The sequence below is a fragment of the Lepisma saccharinum genome, chromosome 25 (genome assembly GCF_977018435.1).
Source record: "Lepisma saccharinum chromosome 25, izLepSacc3.1, whole genome shotgun sequence".
NCBI classification, from domain to species: domain Eukaryota; kingdom Metazoa; phylum Arthropoda; class Insecta; order Zygentoma; family Lepismatidae; genus Lepisma; species Lepisma saccharinum.
In genome coordinates, this window is record NC_139253.1 from 49,421,133 (window position 1) to 49,437,879 (window position 16,747).

At 39.6% G+C, this 16,747-nt stretch overlaps 1 protein-coding gene and 3 non-coding genes across 4 annotated transcripts in view; all 4 read left to right on the forward strand.

Annotated features, from left to right (window-relative positions):
* Positions 1–16,747, forward strand: part of LOC145978774 (N-acetylated-alpha-linked acidic dipeptidase 2-like) — a 236,056-nt gene that overhangs the window by 200,096 nt on the left and 19,213 nt on the right. The window lies entirely within an intron of this gene.
* Positions 9,527–9,598, forward strand: TRNAP-UGG (transfer RNA proline (anticodon UGG)). The gene has a single exon. It is a non-coding gene; the product is annotated as a tRNA-Pro (tRNA).
* On the forward strand, positions 12,272–12,343 carry TRNAP-UGG (transfer RNA proline (anticodon UGG)). The gene has a single exon. It is a non-coding gene; the product is annotated as a tRNA-Pro (tRNA).
* TRNAP-UGG (transfer RNA proline (anticodon UGG)) lies at positions 15,015–15,086 on the forward strand. The gene has a single exon. It is a non-coding gene; the product is annotated as a tRNA-Pro (tRNA).

A 16,747-nucleotide genomic window follows, 5' to 3' on the forward strand; every position in this document is an offset into this window, starting at 1 on the left:
ATCTTATGCTGAAGATGATGGATCTCTGGAATTTAATATACAAATAGGAGACAAACTGTATTTAGAAAATCCTGTAGTATCAGCTGCTGAACACCCCATAGTTACAATATTCTTGTTTTCATATTATGTCTAGACAAATTATTGTTGATGAATTACACAGACAAGCCAGACATAATTATAATAGACTGCCAGTAGTCACAAAAGGCATAGATGATTTATGGCAGTGTGACTTGATTGAGATGGCAAGTGGACAGTTGAAAAACTTAGACAAAATCAACAAGGGCTACAAGTATCTACTCACTGTAATAGATACATTTCAAAATTTGCCTGGGCTGTGCCACTCAAATCCAAGACTGGAAAATGTGTTACAATCATCAATCAGAGTGGAAGATCACCGCGCTATTTGCAAACAGATAATGGCAAAGAATTTTATAATTCTGTGTTCCAACAATTTATTAAAAGCCAGTCAATAAAACATTACTCGAGTTACAGTGATCTCAAAGCCTCAATTGTAGAGAGATTCAACAAAACCCTAAAAAATCTTATGTATAAACAATTTACACTTCAAGGTAATTATAAATGGGTTAATATTCTTCCAGAACTTCTACATAAATATAACAACTCGGTCCATTCCACAATCAACATGAAACCCTCTGAAGTAACTTCATCTGATGAGCAAAAATTGATCAGGACTGTTTATTATCCTAGATACCAGCCAACAACAAGAAAGGCCAAATACAAGGTGGGTGATCAAGTAAGAATCAGCAAATATAAGCACTTATTCAAAAGAGGCTTTACAAGAAACTGGAGCACTGAATTATTTACAGTTGTTCAAGTTAAACCTGGGACCCTTAACACATATATAATAAAAGATCACCGAGGAGAAATTCTCAAAGGCAGATTCTATGAAGAAGAACTCAGCAAAACTAAACAGCCTGACACATATCTCATAGAAAAAATCATCCGCAGAAAAGGCAACAAGTTATTTGTCAAATGGCTAGGACTTCCAGAACACAGCTGGATCGATGCAGACAAAGTGATAATATGAGCACCTGGGATGTTATAAAAAGGCTGCCAGAACCTGAACAGCAGATTAAAAAAAATGGCAAGTTGCTCCCTGAAAATATTAGATGTCTTATTGTTGGGCCATCGGCTTGTGGTTAAACTACACTAATGATTGATAATTTTTTATTGGCACCCAACTGGTTAGACTGGGAAAACAGGCACTTGTATGTTTTCTCTAAGAGCTTGGAACAATTAAAATATCAGCAGCTGATGAAGCTATATGATGGATTGGATATTGCCACTTTTGAATCAGATGTTAAGCCACTTCATGAATGTCTCGATAATTCTGTTGTTGTGTTTGATGACATTATACTGGATAATCAAAACAAGGTTAGAAATTTCTTTACACAGGGCCGACACAAAAACATTGATTTCTTCTACCTGGCACAGACTTTTTCTAAAATTCCGAAGCAGCTGATCCGAGACAACAGCAATTTTATATGTGTGTTTCATCAAGATCATACCAACCTCAAACACATACATGATGAATATGTAGGTGGGGACTTGAGCTACAATGATTTTTCCAAGTTTTGCAGTAGGTGCTGGAACCAGGACAGTTATGGGTTTGTCACAATTGATATAACAAGAAAACCCAATAGTGGCAAATACAGAAATAAAATCAACAATTTTCTAGACATTGAAACATATATAAATAACCATGAAAAGGCCAATCATTGATGATCTTAAATTAAGAGATTATCTTGTAAAAAGATTTAAGGGATGGAAATCACAGAACCGAGGAATTTATGAACAACACAAACAAACAGAACAGCCTATCATTGATGCTATTAGTGAATTAGGTAAAAATATCAAAACTGTTACAGAGCAAAATCAAAATTTGATCACAGAGCTTGTACCTGTAGCTGCAAGGAACATATTAGATTATCCAATCACCCCACTTTCCAGTATTCATACACCTAGTCCTGTTGCTCCTCGAAGAATTGAAGCTACTCAGGATCCTATTGAATTGGGTCTTCTTGCTCAAAAATATTTAAGCACACCTAAAGACAACAAAGATGAGGTTTTTGGCTTATATGCTGACACAGAGCGTGATGGTAGCATCATACATAGAATTGGCAATTTCAGAGTAACATTTATGGGAGATGATATAATTGTATATTCAAAATCTCATCTTGGACAAAGAGGTGGTTTTGTTAAATATCCCGGCACATCTGGGTTGTGGGAACTGATGACTAGGAAAAGACCTGGCAGCTATACAGATCAAGACTATGAGCACTACAAAGAAATATTAATAAAATCAGATGCTCTATACCAGAACAATGATCCCACACAAAAAAGAGTCAAGTCTAGCAGTGGAGCAAAATACAACAATTTAATCAAGCCCATATGGTTACAGATCAAGACTGGTAGTGGAATCAAACAATACAACACCCTGCCTAAAGAATTTGTGTGGGTTGATGATGTCAGGAAACGTGTAGATAGGTTATTGGTGATAGCTGGGGAGGAAAATGCTGGCAACCACAATTTTTACAATGAAAAGGTTGGAATTATGGACATGATAAGCACCAAATTGTCTAATTTTATAGTGAATGACACTAAGGGGATTGGATATCTTATAAAAATTATTAATACTCTACCACCTAAATTTTGGAATATTTCTGAGGGCCGGGGGTTGGTTAATGACATTATAAACAAGCTGCCATTTGAACTACATATTCCAGGCTATCAGTATTGTGGTCCCGGTACAAAATTGGACCATAGATTAAACAGAGGTGATCCTGGTGTTAATCCCCTAGATGCTGCTTGCAGAGACCATGACATAGCATACAACACACATTCTGATCTTGACAAGAGACATGTTGCAGACAAGAAATTAGAAGAGGCTGCATTTGGTAGATTTGTAAGCAAAGATGCTTCTTTAAGTGAAACAATAGCAGCATTGGGGACCACCATAGCTATGAACACCAAACAAAAACTGGGGTGGGGGCTGTGAATATGTATATAATAAACCTAGAATGAAGGCCAAGGGTGTTATGTATCAAATACCTTATGCAGGTCTTAAATCTCTTAAAACTATTGATAGTCTTTTAACCAAAAAGCAGCGCAAGAAAAAAAGCTCTTGTATTGTCAAGGGCCATGGTATGAAATTGTTGCTTAGTACCCCCCAATTAAAAAAATTACAACAATCCAGAAAAAAATCACATGTGGGGGTTTCATATTTACTATCCCGGCCATCTTAGCAGCACTTGGGGCTGTTGGGAGCTTGGCTGGGGGATCAGCTGCCATAGCAAAAACAGTAATAGATGCCAAGAAGAATAAGGCAGAATTAGATGAATTGAAGCGCCATAACCTGGCCATGGAGAAACAAGGCAAAGGTGTTAAGAGAGCCATGAATAAGTTTAGAAAAAACAAGAGCCGCTTACAAACCAAGATATTGAAACTTTAATCAAGCCACTGGGCATCAAAAATTTTAGAGGTGTGTACATGTCTGATTCTTTACCAGAACAACCACTCAACAAAGAGTGTGGCATTGTTAATTTGGATAAGTACAAAAATCAGGGCACACACTGGATCTGTTATCTTAAATATTTAAACAATGAGGCATTTGTGTTTGATTCATTTGGAGGTGTTCCACCTGAAAATTTAGTAAAATATCTAAAATCAACTAATCTTTATTCCAATAATGCCCGTGTTCAAAATTTCAAAGATGTTAATTGTGGACATTTGTGTTTATCTGTTCTCAGATATATGTCTCAAATAAATAAACCATCAATTGAAAATTTTCAAAAAGCCTTGTGGTATCTGAAACATCATGGGGGTATTCCATCTCACCAGCCAAAATTCAATATTGAAACTCAAATTACATGATGATATAGTATATCCCAAAACAATAGCTCTCAGAGCATTTTATGGCATGTACTTGATCCCTAATATCACACACCACAACAACAAAATTGCAGTTGGTGATCAAAATATTGTCATCACTCCAGGGCAGTATAATCTGTCCACTCTAAATGCTCAATTACCCAGAGGTATAGTATTAACTCAAAATTCTGTCACTCACAGAGTAGAGATTGTATCTGCTACAGAAACAGTGGATCTGGGTACTATAGGAGAGCTGTTAGGCTTTGAGAACAACACAAAACTTGAACCAGTCATCAAACACACTGCTATTAATATACCTAAATTCTTAGCCATAGAGACTCTGAATATTCACTGTAATGTGGCCGAGGGTATGATCACCAAATCAAATGGCATAGGCACTCACAAACAAACTGGCATCATTGCAACATTCAAACCTAATTCTGAATTTATGGAGCCAATCATCTACACTCCATCCCCAACATTATATTTTCCTGTGTGTCATAACAGAATAGATAATATTGAATTGATGGTCACTAATGAAAAAGAAGAATTAGTTGATTTTGCTGGAGCCACAACAACTGCTATCATAGAGATTAATATTTAAATAAAAATACATACAAAAAAAATGGAAAATATTGAGAGTTATGAGCTACAATCATACCCACCAAACAGGAGGACATTTGCAAATTTAAATCAACCCAACACAGAAATTGAGGTTGATCTTGATGTAGGGGATGGCTTTATACACCCCCACAGAGCAGATCTATACATAAAATTTGATGTTGTAAAGCTCGATGGAACAGATTATCCGGCAAATTCAAATATAAGATTGGTAGATAATTTTGTGCCGCATCTGTTCTCTGAAATTGAGATCAGAAAGCATGGTGTTGTTATAAACAGAGTAGATTATCCCGGCATTACCTCCACAGCTTTGGCCACACTAAAATTATCCAAAACCGAGGCTTCTTACTACAAAATAGGTGGATTTGAGGCTGGTGATAAAATTTTATCCAAGAGCCACACAGTGCTGTTTCCTATGCGCCTGTTGCCAGGATTCTTCTCAGATTACAAAGATATTATGTGGAATGGTGGTTTAAGAATCACATTTAGAAGAGCTGCCAATGATAATAATGCTTTGATGAGGTACAGTACATTAAACTCTACAGGGGAAGCTTTGCCTAATACCCTACCTGATGAGGGCAAATGCATTATTCAGACTATGGAACTAAGAATCCCAGTTGTTGAATATGAAGCCAGTTATGCTCTTAAATACAAAGCAGATATAATAAAAAATCCACAGATTCCTTTACAATTTTATACATATCAATGTGTACAGAAGCCCGCAACTGGTACTTATTATGAGTTTGATGCTACAAATTCATTCTCCAGTATACAATATGACATGCCGGTTTTTGTGGTGGTAATGTTTCAAACTGGAAGACACAATAATCAGGAAAAAAAATCAAGTAGATTTGATAACTGCAACATCAAAAACATATATCTTAAAAATGGCAGAAATGAGGTATTCCCTAGAGAAAATTATAATTTAGACATGTCCAAGGATGATTTCCTTAAATTATATGAAGCATTTACAGCATACAAAAGGGTCACTACTGGCAATACTGACATGTATTACACACCAGATGAATTCAAAGCACAGAGACCCATGTTTGTAATCAACACTTCAAAAAGGAAACAAGTTGTGGTTAATGACAGGACAAGCAATAAAATTATCTGTGAATTCCATGAGGCATTACCTGATGACACCATATGTAGTGTTATTCTCATAGGTGAAAAATCATATGTTTATGATGTAAGAAATGAGAGAGTCACAGAGCAATTCTAGAAGAGCTCTGCACAATGCATTGTTTTAATAATAGATAAACAAATTGAACCTGGTATCCAATTGAACTTAAACCGGAAGTAAATATATGTGTGTGTGTGTGTGTGTGTGTGTGTGTGTGTGGGTGTGTGTGTGTTAATACGTTTGGCGTAGTTTTAGGTGTGGCCAAAAAAAATATCAAGAGGGGCATATTTTTGACAGGTTTATGGACAACAATCTCACAGAAGTGCCTTTTATAAGTGTAGGCAAATCAATCTGAGGGGGGTCATACTTTCTCAGGAAATTCCCGAGGGTATTTTTACAAAAATCTTGGATTAGACGGGGTTCCACACTTGAGCAAAAAGCTCATATGGGCATGTTGAGCAAGTTTTAAGTGTAGGCAAATCTGCCAGAGGGGGGTTCATACTTTCCTGTGCTGGTTGTATCATCAATTACACTACTAGGCCAATTATCCAACATCATGTTCACTGAGTCTGTTTTCCACATTTTGTAGGTATTAAGCCTACATTCATAGGCGTAGTGATTAGCACATCGCACATCGTTCGAATCCTGGCCTGGGCACGGATGTTTGTGAGTATCCATTCATCCATTTCATGATATCATCACTAATACCCATTTTCGCAATTTGCCAGAAGTGGAATGAAACCGAAGTAAAATAAAGCAAATCAATCAATCGAAGGTAATAAATTGAATAAAAAATGGCAATGAACAAAAAAGAACATTGCTTTTGCATCAACATAATTCCACCCTTAAAAACAATATTGACTGTAGAATAAAAAAAGAGAAGAAAAAGTACATACCAAGAATGATTTCTTTTCTTTCATAATCGTTATTCAGATTGATATGAAATGAATCCGAGATAATTTATAAGAACCTACAATCCATATGGAGAAAGCTGCCGCACAACTTGTTTATCCCAACGCGCTGACGTCGGAGACTTGACTGGAGGAATGAGTCGCACAATATCGCTGATGGCGTACCATGCTGCTAGAAATGGATACATACTTTGTTTGTTGTTACAGGCGGCTCGTTGGTCTAGGGGTAAGAATATTAAAAAAGAAAAAAGAAAAAAAAGGGTATGATTCTCGCTTTGGGTGCGAGAGGTCCCGGGTTCAAATCCCGGACGAGCCCGGCTTTTTCCTTTTGCACAAGCAGCCGAAGATAGCGAAATCGTGTTCAATATATACTGGGTGTCCCCAAATTAAGTAGCATAACTTCAGGAACGTGATTCTCACATGTAAACAATTTAAATAGTTTGCATAAACATAGGTAGTTCCGGGAATCCTTAGTTTCCGAGTTGTAGGCATTCAAAACACGTGCTAACCCGAATGTCAATGTCTCCCACGTGAAGATAAAGACGTTCCGGTTGACACTGAATTCTTCAGAGTATCCTAGAGGAGATGTTCAAAATGTCCACCTCCTGCCTCAAGACAGGAATTGCCTACCTTCGCGTGTTGATTTGAGGAGTTGCATTCACAGTATCCAGAATTTCTTCTTCGTTCGCAGGAGTTGTAAATCGTTGTCGCTCTCTCATGGCAGCACGAAATGCAAAATTCCTTGATTCACATAGCGATGGATGGATTCTCACAAATGTTTTCTTATCTGGAAATTTCCGTTGTGGAAACCTTTCCTGGTACAAACGAAGAGCCTGTCCAGAGTATTGCCTTCCGCCAAACCATTCATGAAGAGCATATTTTCTCTCTTCTGGTTTATGTACATGGTTTCATTAGCGTCCATTCAACATATACAAATACCAAAAGTACTATCAGATTGTGTTCAACAGCATCTTGTGTCGCAGGAAACCACCTGTGGTAGATAACGACATTCCGATAAACATGCGTTGTGAAAGCCTACAACTCTGAAACCAAGTATTTCTGGACGAATGTTTATATAAGCTATTTTAATTGTTTACATGCGAGGAACACATTCCTGGAGTTACTCCGATTATTTTTGGGTCACCCTGTAAAATGAGATATCGTCCCTTCAGAAGTTCGATTTTCCATGATCTCTGTTAGACTACGAAGAGGGTGGGCTCTGAACTATGGATCAAATTCAAATTCTTCACATCCGTTGGCAAAGTTCAAACTCCTAATTTGCGTTCAGTCTCTGGGTGTAGGACCTGTGGCAACCCACCATCGTGAGGAACTTGGGGAGCTTCGAGTGAGTGAGCGTAATCCGGTCCTGAAGTCCTGCAATGGCTGGAGATTGGTCGGGCCGACCACCCGTCCCCCTAGTCTATCTGCAGATGTACACGCCCCGCTTGTGGCCCGCGTGGGAGGGAGGCCAGGAGTCGGTAGGTAAGACAGGGCCCAATATTGGGCTGTAGCGCTTTAGCGTTACTTTACTACTACTGATCAAAAAGCAAATATTAAAAAAAAAATATAAATAAAAATAATAAAATATAAATTTCATAAAAATAAAAATGCATAAAAATTAAAAGAAATGTAAAAATGGAGCTCATCATATCCTAATATTTTGAATAACATTATTGTTACGATTGAATTTTAAAAAAATCTTGGAATCTTCTCTTGGCAATTTACGACAGACGTCCGAGTTTAGACTGCGATATCCCAAATAGAGGACAAATGTTTCCCATAGACGTCACGATAAGGTTAAAGACGTGCTTAAATAAAACCATGCATGTTATATAAGGAGGTTACCAGTCAGGTTGGTAACCTCCTTATAGAGGTTAGTCTAGGGGTATGATTCTCGCTTAGGGTGCGAGAGGTCCCGGGTTCAAATCCCGGACAAGCCCATATTTTCCTGATCTGTCTTGTATTGCATACAGGATAGAAGGATAGGATAGAGAATGCTGTTCTTTGAAACCAAAAATAAATCATTAAGAAACGTTGTTTGCCTTGATGTCACCCGTGCGACCTGGAAATCTGTGGGCATTGAGTAGCAGTTGCACGCTCTCCGGAAGTACAGCAGGACAATTTAACATCAGTGTGAACGTTTTGAGCTTTCAAATAATAAACATATTTTAAAAACCGAGTTCGAGTACGAGCGAGCATTAGAGATTCAATGCAGGAACTTTCCCACTGAACGATCGCGACCTACGAGGCCTCCCGCTTTGCTTACACCCTCCTTTTCGTTCCTCTTACAATGCTTCAGTACCGTTGAATGTTCTGCAGTCCACACGGGCATACGAACTCGTACGGTCGCTTGTCAAGGTCTGCTGTAATGTGCAGCCGACGGCAAAGGGGAGTAGGCCAATTATCCAACATCATGTTCACTGAGTCTGTTTTCCACATTTCGTAGGTATTAAGCCTCCATTCGTAGGCGTAGTGATAAGCACATCGCACATCGTTCGAATCCTGGCCTGGGCACGGATGTTTGTGAGTATCCATTCATCAATTTCATGATATCATCACTAATACCCATTTTCGCAATTTGCCAGAAGTGGAATGAAACCGAAGTAAAATAAAGCAAATCAATCAATCGAAGGTAATAAATTGAATAAAAAATGGCAATGAACAAAAAAGAACATTGCTTTTGCATCAACATAATTCCACCCTTAAAAACAATATTGACTGTAGAATAAAAAAAGAGAAGAAAAAGTGCATACCAAGAATGATTTGTTTTCTTTCATAATCCTTATTCAGATTGATATGAAATGAATCCGAGATAATTTATAAGAGCCTACAATCCATATGGAGAAAGCTGCCGCACAACCTGTTTATCCCAACGCGCTGACGTCGGAGATTTGACTCGAAGAATGAGTCGCACAATATCGCTGATGGCGTACCATGCTGCTAGAAATGGATACATACTTTGTTTGTTGTTACAGGCGGCTCGTTGGTCTAGGGGTATGATTCTCGCTTTGGGTGCGAGATGTCCCGGGTTCAAATCCCGGACGAGCCCGGCTTTTTCCTTTTGCACAAGCAGCCGAAGAAAGCGAAATCGTGTTGAATATATACATGGTGTCCCCAAAATAAGTAGCATAACTTCAGGAACGTGATTCTCACATGTAAACAATTTAAATAGTTTGCATAAACATAGGTAGTTCCGGGAATCCTTAGTTTCCGAGTTGTAGGCATTCAAAACACGTGCTAACCCGAATGTCAATGTCTCCCACGTGAAGATAAAGACGTTCCGGTTGACACTGAATTCTTCAGAGTATCCTAGAGGAGATGTTCAAAATGTCCACCTCCTGCCTCAAGACAGGAATTGCCTACCTTCGCGTGTTGATTTGAGGAGTTGCATTCACAGTATCCAGAATTTCTTCTTCGTTCGCAGGAGTTGTAAATCGTTGTCGCTCTCTCATGGCAGCACGAAATGCAAAATTCCTTGATTCACATAGCGATGGATGGATTCTCACAAATGTTTTCTTATCTGGAAATTTCCGTTGTGGAAACCTTTCCTGGTACAAACGAAGAGCCTGTCCAGAGTATTGCCTTCCGCCAAACCATTCATGAAGAGCATATTTTCTCTCTTCTGGTTTGTGTACATGGTTTCATTAGCGTCCATTCAACATATACAAATACCAAAAGTACTATCAGATTGTGTTCAACAGCATCTTGTGTCGCAGGATACCACCTGTGGTAGATAACGACATTCCGATAAACATGCGTTGTGAAAGCCTACAACTCTGAAACCAAGTATTTCTGCACGAATGTTTATATAAGCTATTTTAATTGTTTACATGCGAGGAACACATTCCTGGAGTTACTCCGATTATTTTTGGGTCACCCTGTAAAATGAGATATCGTCCCTTCAGAAGTTCGATTTTCCATGATCTCTGTTAGACTACGAAGAGGGTGGGCTCTGAACTATGGATCAAATTCAAATTCTTCACATCCGTTGGAAAAGTTCAAACTCCTAATTTGCGTTCAGTCTCTGGGTGTAGGACCTGTGGCAACCCACCATCGTGAGGAACTTGGGGAGCTTCGAGTGAGTGAGCGTAATCCGGTCCTGAAGTCCTGCAATGGCTGGAGATTGGTCGGGCCGACCACCCGTCCCCCTAGTCTATCTGCAGATGTACACGCCCCGCTTGTGGCCCGCGTGGGAGGGAGGCCAGGAGTCGGTAGGTAAGCCAGGGCCCAATATTGGGCTGTAGCGCTTTAGCGTTACTTTACTACTACTGATCAAGAAGCAAATATTAAAAAAATAATATAAATAAAAATAATAAAATATAAATTTCATAAAAATAAAAATGCATAAAAATTAAAAGAAATGTAAAAATGGAGCTCATCATATCCTAATATTTTGAATAACATTATTGTTGTATCAAATTCACGATTGAATTTTAAAAAAATCTTGGAATCTTCTCTTGGCAATTTACGACAGACGTCCGAGTTTAGACTGCGATATCCCAAATAGAGGACAAATGTTTCCCATAGACGTCACGATAAGGTTAAAGACGTGCTTAAATAAAACCATGCATGTTATATAAGGAGGTTACCAGTCAGGTTGGTAACCTCCTTATAGAGGTTAGTCTAGGGGTATGATTCTCGCTTAGGGTGCGAGAGGTCCCGGGTTCAAATCCCGGACAAGCCCATATTTTCCTGATCTGTCTTGTATTGCATACAGGATAGAAGGATAGGATAGAGAATGCTGTTCTTTGAAACCAAAAATAAATCATTAAGAAACGTTGTTTGCCTTGATGTCACCCGTGCGACCTGGAAATCTGTGGGCATTGAGTAGCAGTTGCACGCTCTCCGGAAGTACAGCAGGACAATTTAACATCAGTGTGAACGTTTTGAGCTTTCAAATAATAAACATATTTATAAAAACCGAGTTCGAGTACGAGCGAGCATTAGAGATTCAATGCAGGAACTTTCCCACTGAACGATCGCGACCTACGAGGCCTCCCGCTTTGCTTACACCCTCCTTTTCGTTCCTCTTACAATGCTTCAGTACCGCTGAATGTTCTGCAATCCACACGGGCATACGAACTCGTACGGTCGCTTGTCAAGGTCTGCTGTAATGTGCAGCCGACGGCAAAGGGGAGTAGGCCAATTATCCAACATCATGTTCACTGAGTCTGTTTTCCACATTTCGTAGGTATTAAGCCTCCATTCGTAGGCGTAGTGATTAGCACATCGCACATCGTTCGAATCCTGGCCTGGGCACGGATGTTTGTGAGTATCCATTCATCCATTTCATGATATCATCACTAATACCCATTTTCGCAATTTGCCAGAAGTGGAATGAAACCGAAGTAAAATAAAGCAAATCAATCAATCGAAGGTAATAAATTGAATAAAAAATGGCAATGAACAAAAAAGAACATTGCTTTTGCATCAACATAATTCCACCCTTAAAAACAATATTGACTGTAGAATAAAAAAAGAGAAGAAAAAGTGCATACCAAGAATGATTTGTTTTCTTTCATAATCCTTATTCAGATTGATATGAAATGAATCCGAGATAATTTATAAGAGCCTACAATCCATATGGAGAAAGCTGCCGCACAACCTGTTTATCCCAACGCGCTGACGTCGGAGACTTGACTCGAAGAATGAGTCGCACAATATCGCTGATGGCGTACCATGCTGCTAGAAATGGATACATACTTTGTTTGTTGTTACAGGCGGCTCGTTGGTCTAGGGGTATGATTCTCGCTTTGGGTGCGAGAGGTCCCGGGTTCAAATCCCGGACGAGCCCGGCTTTTTCCTTTTGCACAAGCAGCCGAAGAAAGCGAAATCGTGTTGAATATATACATGGTGTCCCCAAAATAAGTAGCATAACTTCAGGAACGTGATTCTCACATGTAAACAATTTAAATAGTTTGCATAAACATAGGTAGTTCCGGGAATCCTTAGTTTCCGAGTTGTAGGCATTCAAAACACGTGCTAACCCGAATGTCAATGTCTCCCACGTGAAGATAAAGACGTTCCGGTTGACACTGAATTCTTCAGAGTATCCTAGAGGAGATGTTCAAAATGTCCACCTCCTGCCTCAAGATAGGAATTGCCTACCTTCGCGTGTTGATTTGAGGAGTTGCATTCACAGTATCCAGAATTTCTTCTTCGTTCGCAGGAGTTGTAAATCGTTGTCGCTCTCTCATGGCAGCACGAAATGCAAAATTCCTTGATTTACATAGCGATGGATGGATTCTCACAAATGTTTTCTTATCTGGAAATTTCCGTTGTGGAAACCTTTCCTGGTACAAACGAAGAGCCTGTCCAGAGTATTGCCTTCCGCCAAACCATTCATGAAGAGCATATTTTCTCTCTTCTGGTTTGTGTACATGGTTTCATTAGCGTCCATTCAACATATACAAATACCAAAAGTACTATCAGATTGTGTTCAACAGCATCTTGTGTCGCAGGAAACCACCTGTGGTAGATAACGACATTCCGATAAACATGCGTTGTGAAAGCCTACAACTCTGAAACCAAGTATTTCTGCACGAATGTTTATATAAGCTATTTTAATTGTTTACATGCGAGGAACACATTCCTGGAGTTACTCCGATTATTTTTGGGTCACCCTGTAAAATGAGATATCGTCCCTTCAGAAGTTCGATTTTCCATGATCTCTGTTAGACTACGAAAAGGGTGGGCTCTGAACTATGGATCAAATTCAAATTCTTCACATCCGTTGGCAAAGTTCAAACTCCTAATTTGCGTTCAGTCTCTGGGTGTAGGACCTGTGGCAACCCACCATCGTGAGGAACTTGGGGAGCTTCGAGTGAGTGAGCGTAATCCGGTCCTGAAGTCCTGCAATGGCTGGAGATTGGTCGGGCCGACCACCCGTCCCCCTAGTCTATCTGCAGATGTACACGCCCCGCTTGTGGCCCGCGTGGGAGGGAGGCCAGGAGTCGGTAGGTAAGCCAGGGCCCAATATTGGGCTGTAGCGCTTTAGCGTTACTTTACTACTACTGATCAAAAGCAAATATTAAAAAAATAATATAAATAAAAATAATAAAATATAAATTTCATAAAAATAAAAAAGCATAAAAATTAAAAGAAATGTAAAAATGGAGCTCATCATATCCTAATATTTTGAATAACATTATTGTTGTATCAAATTCACGATTGAATTTTAAAAAAATCTTCGAATTTTCTCTTGGCAATTTACGACAGACGTCCGAGTTTAGACTGCGATATCCCAAATAGAGGACAAATGTTTCCCATAGACGTCACGATAAGGTTAAAGACGTGCTTAAATAAAACCATGCATGTTATATAAGGAGGTTACCAGTCAGGTTGGTAACCTCCTTATAGAGGTTAGTCTAGGGGTATGATTCTCGCTTAGGGTGCGAGAGGTCCCGGGTTCAAATCCCGGACAAGCCCATATTTTCCTGATCTGTCTTGTATTGCATACAGGATAGAAGGATAGGATAGAGAATGCTGTTCTTTGAAACCAAAAATAAATCATTAAGAAACGTTGTTTGCCTTGATGTCACCCGTGCGACCTGGAAATCTGTGGGCATTGAGTAGCAGTTGCACGCTCTCCGGAAGTACAGCAGGACAATTTAACATCAGTGTGAACGTTTTGAGCTTTCAAATAATAAACATATTTTAAAAACCGAGTTCGAGTACGAGCGAGCATTAGAGATTCAATGCAGGAACTTTCCCACTGAACGATCGCGACCTACGAGGCCTCCCGCTTTGCTTACACCCTCCTTTTCGTTCCTCTTACAATGCTTCAGTACCGCTGAATGTTCTGCAGTCCACACGGGCATACGAACTCGTACGGTCGCTTGTCAAGGTCTGCTGTAATGTGCAGCCGACGGCAAAGGGGAGTAGGCCAATTATCCAACATCATGTTCACTGAGTCTGTTTTCCACATTTCGTAGGTATTAAGCCTCCATTCGTAGGCGTAGTGATTAGCACATCGCACATCGTTCGAATCCTGGCCTGGGCACGGATGTTTGTGAGTATCCATTCATCCATTTCATGATATCATCACTAATACCCATTTTCGCAATTTGCCAGAAGTGGAATGAAACCGAAGTAAAATAAAGCAAATCAATCAATCGAAGGTAATAAATTGAATAAAAAATGGCAATGAACAAAAAAGAACATTGCTTTTGCATCAACATAATTCCACCCTTAAAAACAATATTGACTGTAGAATAAAAAAAGAGAAGAAAAAGTGCATACCAAGAATGATTTGTTTTCTTTCATAATCCTTATTCAGATTGATATGAAATGAATCCGAGATAATTTATAAGAGCCTACAATCCATATGGAGAAAGCTGCCGCACAACCTGTTTATCCCAACGCGCTGACGTCGGAGACTTGACTCGAAGAATGAGTCGCACAATATCGCTGATGGCGTACCATGCTGCTAGAAATGGATACATACTTTGTTTGTTGTTACAGGCGGCTCGTTGGTCTAGGGGTATGATTCTCGCTTTGGGTGCGAGAGGTCCCGGGTTCAAATCCCGGACGAGCCCGGCTTTTTCCTTTTGCACAAGCAGCCGAAGAAAGCGAAATCGTGTTGAATATATACATGGTGTCCCCAAAATAAGTAGCATAACTTCAGGAACGTGATTCTCACATGTAAACAATTTAAATAGTTTGCATAAACATAGGTAGTTCCGGGAATCCTTAGTTTCCGAGTTGTAGGCATTCAAAACACGTGCTAACCCGAATGTCAATGTCTCCCACGTGAAGATAAAGACGTTCCGGTTGACACTGAATTCTTCAGAGTATCCTAGAGGAGATGTTCAAAATGTCCACCTCCTGCCTCAAGACAGGAATTGCCTACCTTCGCGTGTTGATTTGAGGAGTTGCATTCACAGTATCCAGAATTTCTTCTTCGTTCGCAGGAGTTGTAAATCGTTGTCGCTCTCTCATGGCAGCACGAAATGCAAAATTCCTTGATTCACATAGCGATGGATGGATTCTCACAAATGTTTTCTTATCTGGAAATTTCCGTTGTGGAAACCTTTCCTGGTACAAACGAAGAGCCTGTCCAGAGTATTGCCTTCCGCCAAACCATTCATGAAGAGCATATTTTCTCTCTTCTGGTTTGTGTACATGGTTTCATTAGCGTCCATTCAACATATACAAATACCAAAAGTACTATCAGATTGTGTTCAACAGCATCTTGTGTCGCAGGAAACCACCTGTGGTAGATAACGACATTCCGATAAACATGCGTTGTGAAAGCCTACAACTCTGAAACCAAGTATTTCTGCACGAATGTTTATATAAGCTATTTTAATTGTTTACATGCGAGGAACACATTCCTGCAGTTACTCCGATTATTTTTGGGCCACCCTGTAAAATGAGATATCATCCCTTCAGAAGTTCGATTTTCCATGATCTCTGTTAGACTACGAAAAGGGTGGGCTCTGAACTATGGATCAAATTCAAATTCTTCACATCCGTTGGCAAAGTTCAAACTCCTAATTTGCGTTCAGTCTCTGGGTGTAGGACCTGTGGCAACCCACCATCGTGAGGAACTTGGGGAGCTTCGAGTGAGTGAGCGTAATCCGGTCCTGAAGTCCTGCAATGGCTGGAGATTGGTCGGGCCGACCACCCGTCCCCCTAGTCTATCTGCAGATGTACACGCCCCGCTTGTGGCCCGCGTGGGAGGGAGGCCAGGAGTCGGTAGGTAAGCCAGGGCCCAATATTGGGCTGTAGCGCTTTAGCGTTACTTTACTACTACTGATCAAAAAGCAAATATTAAAAAAATAATATAAATAAAAATAATAAAATATAAATTTCATAAAAATAAAAATGCATAAAAATTAAAAGAAATGTAAAAATGGAGCTCATCATATCCTAATATTTTGAATAACATTATTGTTGTATCAAATTCACGATTTAATTTTAAAAAAATCTTGGAATCTTCTCTTGGCAATTTACGACAGACGTCCGAGTTTAGACTGCGATATCCCAAATAGAGGACAAATGTTTCCCATAGACGTCACGATAAGGTTAAAGACGTGCTTAAATAAAACCATGCATGTTATATAAGGAGGCTACCAGTCAGGTTGGTAACCTCCTTATAGAGGTTAGTCTAGGGGTATGATTCTCGCTTAGGGTGCGAGAGGTCCCGGGTTCAAATCCCGGACAAGCCCATATTTTCCTGATCTGTCTTGTATTG